Consider the following 13,339-nt stretch of genomic DNA (forward strand, 5'->3'; position numbering starts at 1 on the left):
AGGCCAGCATGGCAGCTGCCTGCTGGGAGGAGAACCCTTGACCCTAATCAGAAAAGCGGTCCCAGCTAACTCAGGTTTCCACATGTGACTCTGTACCTTAGAGGCAGGATATAAATGACCCCCACTCTTGCCAGAGGGGGCAATGCCTGTGGTGCAAATTTTAAAATAGTGTTCATCGGCCCCCAAACAGTTTCTGTTGAGTATTTCCTCTGAGGTGGAAATCACAAGGTGCAGCCATGGTCATGACAGGGGCCCTAAGCCAGCCGGCTCTGAGGAACTTCCCTAAAGACCGCAGCTGCAGTCAGCTGAAATTATGAAACCAAATCACACCAGGGGAAGACTGCTTACCCAGAAGGCAAGATTTATTTTATTGTCTAATATTTAAACAGTTTAATATGCCTCCCAGTACATTGTCTGAATGGTTCAAAAGAGACCCTATAACAAATATATGCAGTAAGTCCCTCATTTTTTTATTAAAAAAATTTTTTTTAACCTTTTAGTTTATTTTTGAGAGACAGAGAGACAGAACATGAGTGGAGAAAGGGCAGAAGAAAGGGAGACACAGAATCCGAAGGAGGCTCCAGGCTCTGAGCCATCAGCACAGAGCCCGACGCGGGGCTCAAACTCACGAACCGAGAGATCACGACCTGAGCCGAAGTCGGTCGCCCAACCAACTGAGCCACCCAGGTGCCCCTATTAAAAAAAATTTTTTAACATATTTATTTATTTTTGAGAGAGAGAGACAAGCATGAGTGGAGGAAGGGCAGAGAGAAAGGGAGATACAGAATCCGAAGCAGGCTCCAGGCTCTGAGCTGTCAGCACAGAGCCCGACATGGGGTTCGAACCCAACAATTGTGAGATCATGACCTGCGCCGAAGTTGGACGCTCAACCAACTGAGCCACCCAGGCGCCCCAATAAGTCCCTCATTTTTAACGCAAAGGAATTTATATACAGGTTTTATTGACAGAGCACCTGTTTCTCCCCATCTAGAACTAATGTGTTTGGGTAATGTCGGTTTCAAGGGGCACCTAGGTCTCTCAGTCCCCCTGGCCCCTGGCCTCAATAGCCTGTGGGTCCAAGTGAGGACAGACACATCATCATTAATGCCCCAAACACAAAAGCTCTTTGCTCTGGCCTGCAGCACCCCAGATGGCCGGCCACCCCCTCCACAGCATGTCCGAATGAGGGACCTCTCTGTGCCCTAGGACAAGCCTCCCCGTCTGAGCCTCTTCCCCAGCCAGCCACTGCCCGCATGTCTCCTCGAAGACGGTTCCAGCACCGTCTCTGCTCCGGGAGCTTTGCAGCGACCAAGGCCTCTCCTGATGCCTGCTAGTCTTTGCTGGGACACCCAGAGCCCTCCCGCTGGGAAGCTGCTGACGCCTGCCCGTGGAGACCTGGAAGGGGAAGGGGAGAGGGAGGACGGCCCCTCCGCAGCTCCACACCGCATCCTGTCACCTGGGCTCCAGAGGGACAGGGGCGTGTGCAGTCTCCCCACATCCTTCAGCTTCTGGCCCCCGCACCTGTCACCGTGGAGGTTCTAAACCAGTTCTGCAGGCTGGGCCAGGACGCATGGGCCATTCCATTCCTTCCCTTCTCCACTCTCACTTCCTCCCTCTCCTGGATCTCCTTCCACACGCTGTGCATGTGTGTGCGTGCACACGTGCACACATATGCATACGCACACAGACACACACACACGTGAATGTAAGCTCCATGAGCGCAGGTATTTTTTTTGCCCGTGTTCTTCACCATCGGCTCTTCAGTGCTCGGAACAGTGCTTAGCGCCTAACGGATGCTCAAGAAACTCTGTAGATAGAACAAGAAAAAAAAGTGAATCCCTCCTGCCTCCTCCTTCAGCACAAGAGCCCATGCCCCCATGTGTATCATTTCAGACAGAAGAGCCCACAGGGCCCCCAGTTCCTCCAATCCTGCAGCTCAGCGAGGCTCAGCGAGGATCCCCAGCCCTCAGGGTTATTGGCAGGCCCTGGCCTCAGCAGCCTGGGCTCCCGCTCCCCTCCCATCAGCTGTGGGACACCCGGCCTTTCCCAGCCTTCTGCCCCTACCATGGCTCTGCTTTCGCCACCCATCCCCTGCCCACTGTGTCACAGCCCATCCCCGGCCCCCCGTCAGGGTGACCCTCCTCATCCCCAGGACTGGCCCAGGCGCTCCCGGGAGTTTGACGCGATAGTAGGAGACTGGGTTCTACCTTGTAAAGACCCTGCTGCAAGTGTGAGGGGAGAGGAGGCCAGCAGAAGAGAGACACTTTCTAAATAGTTCTTTTAATGTTTATTTTTGAGAGAGACACACAGAGTGCGAGCAGGGGAGGGGCAGAGAGAGAGGGAGACACAGAATCCGAAGCAGGCTCCAGGCTCTGAGCCGTCAGCCCAGAGCCTGACGCGGGGCTCGAACCCACAAACCGTGAGATCATGACCTGAGCCAGAGTCAGACGCTTAACCGACTGGGGCACCCGGTCATCACTTAGGGTTGAAGACCGCTGTCTGAGACACCAGCAGTCTGGTCAGAATTAAGTCCTGCCAGATCCAGGCCAGATTCTTTTAAGTCAGAGTCCATCAGGGTCAGGCCTGTGTGAGTTTCCCCAGAGTTTCAGGGCCCCTGATCCATGAGTGTATGAACACACACACACACACACACACACACACACACAGGCGACACAGACCATTGAAATCCGTTCTGAGAAGCTTCTGAGTCTGTAAACCGAGGTCCAGTTCTGCACAAACGCACCGCATTGACATTTGGAAGCAGACCGCTCGCATTGTGCTCGGGGTCGGTGTGGTCAGTGACTCAAGGGTCCTCCCCAGGAGGGACAAGTGGGAACCTGCGGGTCAGCCAGGTAACTCGTGTCTCCTGGTGTTTGGCCCAGAATAAGAACGAGCCTTGGAGCAAGGGGAATTCGAATGTCCTCCACAACTGCTTCTAATTTGCAGACGGCGGTTTTTTTCCCCCAGGCCCAGCCAGCAAGGTTTCGGGAGGCTTCCAGCCTTCCACGCCACCCACCACAGCACCGCCCTCCCTGTCCCTAAAGTGCACCTCACTTGCGTTATCTCCTCTGCGGCACAAATACCCAGGAGGCTTGGTTCACGGGGAATGGCTTTAGCTGTACCAGCCTCTCCCTGAGAACATTTAAAATGTTAAAAGCTCAGAAGATGACTCCTTTAAGTGCTTTTGCAATCAGAAATCAAAGGGGAGGAGGAAACCTTTTGAAATCAGAACAGGCCTGGGGGCGCCTGGGTGGTTCAGTCTGTTAAGCTTCAGACAGTGCTCAGGTCACGATCTCGAGGGTTGGTGAGTTTGAGCCCCGCATTCGGCTCTCTGCTGACAGCTCGGAGCCTGGAGCCTGCTTTAGATTCTGTCTCTCTCTCTCTGCCCCTCCCCTGCTTGCACCCTGCCTCTCTATCTCCCCAAAATAAATAAACACTGAAACATTTTTTTAACTAAATAAAAGATAATAATCAGAATATGCCAGGAGTGGATCACATGCCCCCCAAAATGCATGAGCGCACACTGATGGGAGGGGATACGTGCACGGGGTTCGGGGTGCAGGGGAACATGTGGCCACTTCTGCTTGGGGAAGGAGGGCCCAGGAAGAGAAGGACAGAAGGAAGACTTTAAACGGCACTTAAGGGGCGCCTGGGTGGCTCTGTCGGTTGAGCGTCCGACTTCGGCTCAGGTCATGATCTCACGGTCCGTGAGTTCGAGCCCCGCCTCAGGCTCTGTGCTGACCGCTCAGAGCCTGGGGCCTGTTTCAGATTCTGTGTCTCCCTCTCTCTGACCCTCCCCCGTTCATGTTCTGTCTCTCTGTCTCAAAAATAAATTAAAAAAAAAAGTTTTTAAACGGCACTTAAAGATGACGTGGCGTTCACCAGGTCACAGCCAGCCAGCTGTCCAGGGGCCAACCAGGCCTCTGTCCTCAGTGCCTGTGCGCATGAAAAAATCCCATCACCGTCAGGGGGAAGGGATCCAAACCCCCGAAACATCGAATGTTAAGAGTGAGAAAACATGGAGGTTTCTTGTTTTCAAATGTTCAAACAGATCTAAGAATTGTGAGGAAGTGAGTAAAACTTGGCCGGGAATTCCTGGCAGGAGGGTGGCGTGGACACTGCTCCCTGGATATCGCTCTCAGCCTTCCCTCCTCCCGTCCCGACAGAACACTCCCGAAATGGCCACCAGAGAAAGGGGAAGATGTGCGTCGGCCCCGGGAACTAGCCATCCACGCGGAGGAAACCAGAACTTTCTGTCAGGGCCAAATAGAAGGCATCTTGAGAGAAGGCAGGCTGCTACCCCATTGCACAGAGGCCACGTGTCCAGGACAAAGTAGGGGACGCTGGCCACCCAGGAAGTGCCCTCACTCAGCAGGCAGGGTGGCCCGAGAGGTGGGGGGGGAGAGGGTCACCCCTAAGCTTCCCTCCTACCTCTGCACGCCTGCAGCTTTCTGACCACCCCGAGTGTACTTTGCGTGCCTGGGCTGGTCGCACCTGGGCACAGCCACGGAGAAGCCCTGAGAAGCTACTGGTAGGTAGTTCTCCGAAGCAGAAAAGCCTCCTTTTCTGTTCCTTTTCTTCCTGTTGCCAGGAATTCCCCCGAACCTTTGATGAACTCATTTGCAATGGTTAATGGCTTCTTGAGAATTTAAAAATAATACCAGCCCATTTTTTTCCCCCTTTTCTGAGAATGCATCCATAGAGGTGGCACAAACTCAACCAGAAGTGGCCGCTTACCTCCTTTCTCTCACACCTCCTGGGCTGCACCATGTCCGACATGATCATTCCCCCTCTGTTCTATTTTCCTCAATTCCTGTGGCCTGAACCTGGTGACCCTCTGAGAGAGATTCAGGCAGGAACTCTTACCAACCTCCCACTGAATGTGTCTTGGTTCCTTGACTTGAGTCATTGTTGGATAGGCCAAAAAAAAAAAAAAAAAAAAAAAGGTATCCCTTTCTTTCCCTCCCCTCATCGGAGACAAAGGTTACAGGAATTAGACAACTGAAGATCAAAACCCCAGGTTTATCACTGACGAAGGGGACTACAGAGTGTGGCTTTGGCTCCTTAGACACATAGGCTCCCTAGTCATTGACGCTTGACCTGGACGGACTTGGCAGGCAGCCCCTGACACTGCCCCCTGCAGGGCTAAGCCTGCTATTGCAGGCACAGAGCAGCCCAGGAAACACTGAGAAGGAGCTGAGCCGCAGTCACCAATCAGAGAAGACACTCCTCTGAAGAATGGGACAGACGCCTCCCCTTGTCACCACCCCTAATCTCACCCCCACGTGGAAAATGAAACTGGGGAATAAGTATTCTACCCTGACATCCATACCGGGCAGACTTCCCTCTGTGAGGATGAGGCAAATGAAAGCTCATAGGATCTGGGAAGTTTCTGCAACTCAAAAGATAAATATCCCCGGAAGGGTTCTGTAGAAGCTGCCTCCCTGGGGGGAAAATTTTTTACTGCAGCACAGGTTCAAAAATATATATATCTGAAAACGAGAAAAAATAATAAAAAATGAAAAAATATATCTGAATATCTGATTTGAATTTTCAATAAGATTCCAGGGCTGGGCACCTGGGTGGCTCAGTCAGTTAAGTGTCAGACTTCGGCTCGGGTCGTGATCTCCCAGTTGGTGAGTTCAAGCCCTGCATCGGGCTCTGTGCTGACGGCTCAGAGCCTGGAACCTGCTTCGGATTCTGTGTCTCCCTCTCTCTCTGCCCCTCCCCTGCTCGCACTCTGTCTCTCTCTCTCTCTCTCTCTTAAGAATAAATAAACATTAAAGAAATAAAAATAAAAAAAGATTACGGGGGCTCTGGAAAAGATCTAGAAACTAGAAAAGGTCATAATAACGAGGCAGAAATCTAAGAGCAGGAAGTAAAGCAGGGAGACAGAAACCACAATAGCTGGGTTAAAACCCGTGATGGAGGCTGTAAATAGATGAGACACTGGAGACAATACAATTAACATGGTCCAGGGTCAGACGATAAAGAGATGAAAAGGAAAGGGGCAAGCAGTCAGGCACAGGGGATACAACCTGGAATAATAGGAATTCTGGAGAGAAAAGAATGCGTACAACAAAAGTAGTGATCAAAGACCTGGCAGGAGAAAACGTTGCTGATATACAGAAAGAACTCAGTTGGAAGCTGAGCATATGTTCGGAGTCCCGAGCACAGTTGACAAGAAGAAGAAGGCCACATTTAGACACACTATGGTGGCATTCTCAAAGTGAAAAATAAAAGTTAAAATTTCTAGAACACAGGCACACGCACACCGCCCTTGGAATGAAATTAAAGACAGATTTTACTTTTCTTCTGAGAATCCGTTGTTCTGGGGTATGTTGTGTGTGTGTGGGGGGGGGCGGTTTAAAAAACACCACATGCAGGGATGCCCAGGTGGTTCAGTCAGTTAAGCGTCTGACTTCAGCTCAGATCATGGTCTTGTGGTCTGTGAGTTCGAGCCCCGCGTCAGGCTCTGTGCCGACAGCTCAGAGCCTGGATCCTGCTTCGGATGCTGTGTCTCCCTCTCTCTCTGCCCCTCCCCCACTCTCACTCTGTCTCTCTTTCTTTCTCAAAAATAAAACAAACATCAAAAAAAAGCTTAAGAAACACCACATGCATGTATTTCTTTTATATTTTAAAAAATAAGCTTAGATGGGGGAGGGGCAATAAATTAGGATCTTACAGACAAAAGGGGAGAAGAAAAAATAAAAGCCTAAATTACAATGATCTCAAAGTTCTCACGTCATCCAGAGAAGTAAATGTCAATATCTTTTCTTACCTAAACTCATTGCTAGAAATACAGTTTTTACTTTTGGGGGGCCTGGGTAGCTCAGTCGATTAGGTGTCCAACTTTGGCTCAGGTCATGACCTCGGGGTTTGTGAGCTCGAGCCCTGCCTGTGTCGGCCTCTGTGCTGACAGCTCAGAGCCTGGAGCCTGCTTCGGATTCTGTGTCTTCCTCTCTCTCTGCCCCTCCCCCACTCATGCTCCTCTCCCCCACCCCCCTTTCTCTCTCTTTCAAAAAAAATATGAAAAAAGAAATACATTGTGCTTTGTAAACCATAGATAAGTATGGACAAAAGATACAAAAATTCTAAATCTACCTCTTACTTAGATCTTCAGACATTCATGATGCAAAAGTTACCTTCAGTGCACTTCAATATTTTCTATTCTTGTCTCTGTCCTTCTATGCTTTTTCAAATGCCATCGCAATGTATTAAGTTGAGTGCGTTGTGACCCGGGTTGGAAATCCACTGATGTAGAAAACCTAAAGGAAAAGCCATGCTGTCATTCATGAATGAAGGCCAACAGAAAGACCTTCTTAGGTGCGGAAGTTGTTTAAAAAATAATCCCTCCCGAGTACTTTCCTTGAATAAATCAAAAACTCCTCTTGAAAATGTCTGGTAGGAAACTACAGGAAAAAATCAGATGCAGGAACTCGTGAATGAGAAAAAAAATCCACCTGGAAGCCCTTGCTTCGAGGTCTAGGGAAAGGACAACTTTCATATGTTCTCAGAAGGATTCAGATACTGCAATCTTCTGGTAATGTCTTTTTCAAAAATTGAAATGTACACACTCATTTCACTCTTGCAAATCTATATACAAAATTAAAGACAGCAGTATAGGAGGAAAGATGAATTAAGATGGTTCTTAGAGCAATGTGTGTAACGGCAAAGTAATTAGCAATGATCAACATGTCCAATAGCTAGTTCATGGTTTAATAAGTGACGGTATATCCATACTAAAGTAGTATACATCGCGTAGCTGTTTGTAATAAATTAGCTATGTATACATTAACCTGGAAGAGTGTCTGTGATGAAATAAACCTAGAACAGTGTCTGGGATACAATGATGTTAACAAGCAAGGAGTTGAATCATTTCTGCGTGATCCCATTTCTGTAAAACGTAGAGGGGGACCTATTCAGGGCTTACATCTGCATGTATTTACGAGAGCAGAGAGAAAAATGTGGAGGGAAGAAAACAAACTGTCAAAGCTGGTTAATTCTCTATTATTCAGCCATAAAAAAAAAAAAAAAGAAAGAAATCTCGCCGTTTGCAACTACGTGAATGGAGTCAGAGGGTATCATGCTAAGCAAAATAACTCAGAGAGAGACAAATACCATATGATTCTGCTCATATGTGGAATTTAAGAAAGAAAACAAGTGAGCAGAGGGGAAAAAAGAGAGAGAAACCAAGAAACAGACTCTTAAGCATTGAGAACAAACTGATGGTTACGAGAGGGGAGGTGGGTGGGGGGGGATGGGTGAACCAGGTGATGCGGATTAAGGAAGGCACCTGTCGGGATGAGCACCTGAGCACCAGGTGATGGATGTTGAATCACTATATTGTACACCTGAAACTAATGTAATACTGCACGTTAACTAACTGAAATTTAAACAAATAAACAAGGGCTGCCTGGGTGGCTCAGTCAATGAAGGCTCTGACTCTTGATTTTGGCTCAGGTCATGATCTCAGGGTTGTAAGATCCAGCCCCGAGGCTGGCTCCTCGCTGGCAGTGCAGAGCCTGCTTGGGATTCCCTCTCCCTCTCTCTCTAAGTTTTTTTAAACTTAAAAAAAAAAAAAAAAAAAGAAAGAAAAGAGGGGCGCCTGGGTAATTCAGTTGGTTGAGCATCCGACTTCAGCTCAGGTCACAAACTCATGGTTCATGAGTTCAAGCCCCGCATCGGGCTGTGTGCTGACAGCTCAGAGCCTGGAGCCTGCTTCGGATTCTGTGTCTCCCTCTCTCTCTGTCCCTCCCCAACTCATACTGTCTCCCCCTCTCAAAAATAAATAAACATTTTTTTTTTTAACTTTTTTTTTTTTTATTTATTTTTGGGACAGAGAGAGACAGAGCATGAACGGGGGAGGGGCAGAGAGAGAGGGAGACACAGAATCGGAAACAGGCTCCAGGCTCCGAGCCATCAGCCCAGAGCCTGACGCGGGGCTCGAACTCACGGACCGCGAGATCGTGACCTGGCTGAAGTCGGACGCTTAACCGACTGCGCCACCCAGGCGCCCCAAAAATAAATAAACATTTTTTAAAAAAAGAAAAAAAAGAAAGAAGAAAAGGTGGGAGTGAATGGGGGCAAACTGATTTTCCACAACAGGGAGTTAAAATCATAGTTCCCTGCAGACTATGATCATTAAATATCACATCCACAACATCTGAAAACCTTCAAGGTAAACGCAAGTAGAATGAACAAAGAACTCTAATTCTTTCCTTCTAAATTATTGAGCATTACAGTAAACAGTCTACACAGCACTAGAAAGGAAATTAACAACAATTGTAAGCTCTGCTTTGGCATGTGGTGAAATGAGGAGGACCTTGAATGGCCTGACCGCCGAGTTGCCCTCCCCACTTTGCTCCTCAAATAAGGTCCCCCAGCCAAAGAACTCTCCTTATCAGGGGTACCAAGAGCAGGTGCGGCTTATTCCTGAGGAACAAGTTTCAGTTCCCTGCTAGCCTGCATAATTATTCAAACAAGCCAATAATGTTCTCCCATGAAAACCAGGGGTTATCACACCCCTTTGATAGTGTAAAGCCTGCCTTGCACGGCCTGTTGGTACACTCTGTTCCTGAACACAAACCTCCTATGACCCTGCACAGGGTACTGTTTCCCCCTCCCCTGGGCAGTGAGTATATGTGACTAACAAACTGCCCAGAATTGGGCATCATGTGTTCGGCCATCCCAATAACCCTAGGGAAGGAATCCCTCCTTCACCAAAGAGGTGAATAGAAGGCAATTAAAACACAAGAAGATATAAAAACAAACAAACAAACAAAACCCAGAAAGCTCAAATAAGTTGACAAAAACAATATCAATCCTGGTACTGCTAGGAGAGAAAAGGAAAATAGACTTTCTCAATTCAAAAGAAGGTAGGAAAGGAGGAAAAAAATGTGGAGAAAATGGAAGGTGAGGAGAAAATATAGCATAATAACGGAAGAAAGTTCAAATAAATCACTCACAGCAATACATATGAATGGATTAAACACACTTAGGAAGATATGGCTTATGAGATTGGATAAAAAATAAAATCTCTATTGTATGTTACGAGTTTTTTCTCCAACTCTGGAATAATCTCAGCTATCAAACCTTCAATACTATTTCCCTGCCATTTTCTTCATTCTTTTCCTTTGTAAATCCTATTAGAGGCTCTAGATCTATTCTCCTGTTCTTTGAACTCTTTTCTTTTGAATCTCTCTATTTCTTCTTGCTGAATTCTATGTATATCCTTCCAAACTATCATCCAATTCACTAATTTTATTGTTAGCTATATCCAGTCTAAAATTCATCCCATCTTTTGAGATATTTTTTTTATTTCATGACTAAATTTTATCTCTGAGTTTTTTTTGTTGTTTTTGTTTATTTTTTATTTTTTAAAATTTACATCCAAATTAGCATATAGTGCAACAATGATTTCAGGAGTAGATTCCTTAGTGCCCCTTACCTATTTAGCCTGTCCCCTCTCCCACAACCCCTCCAGTAACGCTCATGTTTTGTTGTTTAAGAGAGAGAAAGAGCGAGGCGCCTGGGTGGCTCAGTCGGTTAGGCGTCCGACTTCAACTCAGGTCATGATCTCGCGGTCTGTGAGTTCGAGCCCCGCGTCGGGCTCTGGGCTGACTGCTCAGAGCCTGGAGCCTGCTTCCGATTCTGTGTCTCCCTCTCTCTCTGCCCCTCCCCCGTTCATGCTCTGTCTCTCTCTGTCTCAAAAATAAATAAACGTTAAAAAAAAATTTCTTTTAAAAAGAGAGAGAAAGAGAGAGTGAAAGCAAGCAGGCAAGAGGGGCAAAGGGAGAGAGAGAATCTAACCATGGGATCATGACCTGAGCCAAAATCAACCAACTGAGCCACCCAGGTGCCCCTATTTCTGAGACTTATAGTTGCTTATATTTCATTTCATTTTTTTTTTTTTTTAGGATTTTTTTAGGTAACCTCTACTCAATGTGGGGCTTGAACTTACAACCCCAAGGTCAAGAGTCACGTAGTCTCCCGACTGAGCCAGCCAGGTGCCCCACTTATATTTCATTTCTGTATGTTCAGTTTATTTTCATCTGCATTGTTTCATAATTTCTTGTTTGTCAAATGATGTCCTCATTTATCTCTCTGAGCATCCTTATTTTCAAGTCTTTGCCAGATTAGTCCGAAAATGAATCTCATCTGTGAGTGCATATTTCAGTTGTTGAGTTGGCTGGTTTATTTAGCATTTGATTTCTTCATGTGCTTTGGAATTTTAGTTTATAGGCTCATTATGGCTGGGAGTTTTTGCTTTGACTTTATGCTATGTTTTTCTCTCTCTCTTCTTTCTTGTCTGGTGGTTTTAGTTTTGTGACTGCATCCACAAGATGATTCCAGAACTGGTCTTGTGACGGCAGCTGCGAACTTGTGCTTTTCACCGACTTGGGGGTCTTGCAAACTCAGTCATGGGCTTAGAGGAGGGCTTACCCAATTATTGGCCGTGAAGCTGTCTTTGCTATGCTGCTTCCTCAGGCCTGCAGTTTCGGCCAAAGCCCCTAAGAGCTGGTCAGTTGCCATCCTTTTTTTTTTTTTTTCTTCTTATGTGTTTATCTATTTTTGAGACAGAGAGAGACAGAGCGTGAGCAGGAAAGGGGCAGAGAGAGAGGGAGACACAGAATCAGAAGCAGGCTCCAGGCTCCGAACTGTCAGCACAGAGCCCGACGCGGGGCTCAAACCCACGGACTGCGAGATCATGACCTGAGCCGAAGTCAGACGCTCCACGGACTGAGCCACCCAGGCGCCCCAGTTGCCATCCTTCTTTTTTTATTTTTTATTTATTTATTTTTTTTAAAGAGAGAGAGTGTGTGTGCACAAGCCGGGGAGAGGGGGCAGAGGGAGAGAGAGAGAGACAGAGAGACAGAGAGAGAGACAGAGAGACTTAAATAGGCTCCACGCTCAGTGGGGAGCCTGACTCGGGGTTCTTTCCTATGACCCTAGGGTCATGATCTGAGCTGAAATCAAGATTCAGATGCTCAACCACCCAGGCGCCCCAGTTGCCATACTTTTCAGCTGCTTTTTCACAAATCAGGGGCCTTACTCCAGTCCCTGGCTTTAGCCAGAGAGTCTGGCTTTATCCTCTATTTAATGTGCAACATTTTAGCTTCCATTACTCCGTAGGCCCTTGACTTTGGCTCTACTTGCCATCTTGGTTTCCAGTGAGATGTTTATCCTGGTGTTTTGTTTTGTTTTTGTTGGTTTGTTTGTGTTAGTCTGTTTATCCTTTTTGTCTCTTGCATGCGTTTGGAACATAGAGAGTATGTCAAAGCCTGAACTCTCCAACGTTCCTCCCGTTAACATTTTTGTTTAAGTCACTTGGAGATGGAGTTTCTGCTTCTCACAGTGAAAACGTGCTGGCAGGTAGCGTTTGGGGATTAAAGAGATGGGTGTTGAAACCACAACCATGGAAGTACAAGTAATGGGCTTTCTTGTGGGTTTAGTGGGCTGGGCAGGGCTGTGGGTCAAACTAGGAAAAGCCCTTCTGGGCACCTTTTAATTACTGACCAGCTTCGTACAGCGCCTCCACGTGGCAGCAAAATGATTTGCAGGAGCAGAAGGTTCCAACCAAAGTGCTCTCCTGTTTGGGGGTGGAAACCCAGCTGCCCACCCCCCACCCCTTTTGTGAACTGCATGTGCCCAGCACGGGCTTTTTAGACAACTCAGAAGACCAAGAAAAAGCTAATCCTGCATATGGGCCCTCAACTGGTTAAACAGAAAGATAAGCGATCTGACCCTTTCATTTTTGGAACAATTCATACCGTTGACATACACTATAAACAAAATAACTGAGAACGAAAAACAAAAGAGACATAGTGGAGTGTTTAAATCCTTCTCCAGAAAAGAGATTCACGAATTTCAGGACCGGCCCAAAATTTCAGCACAAAATTCTGAACAGACCAATAACCAAGAGGTGGGAAATAAAGAAGTTATCAGAGAATTAGCTCCTTGAAGACTCTTGGTTTACATGGTTTTTTTGGGTGTTTTTTTTTTTTTTTTTCCTGACAAGGCTTTTCTAACATTTAAGGAACAGCAGTGTCTATTGTTGTATAAATTATTTCAAACACAGAATAAGGAAAGAATGTTCCTCGATTTGTGTTGTAAACTGATCTAACTCTCAGATTTACCAAAAAATAAAAAGAACAAAGAAAACCATCGACTAGGGTTTTCAAATACAAGTGTCTATAAGCCAGAAAGGAGTATAAATGGGTGAAGTTGCTTAGGTGTGAAATGACAGGGGAAAGTGGGGGGTGCTGGAACTAGAGAGAAATTCAAATCCAGACACCTCAGGGGCACCTGGCTGGCTCGGTCGGAAGAGCGTATGACC

This window comes from Panthera pardus, unplaced genomic scaffold, assembly GCF_024362965.1.
Source record: "Panthera pardus isolate Hobbes unplaced genomic scaffold, ASM2436296v1 HiC_scaffold_3, whole genome shotgun sequence".
Classification (NCBI taxonomy): domain Eukaryota; kingdom Metazoa; phylum Chordata; class Mammalia; order Carnivora; family Felidae; genus Panthera; species Panthera pardus.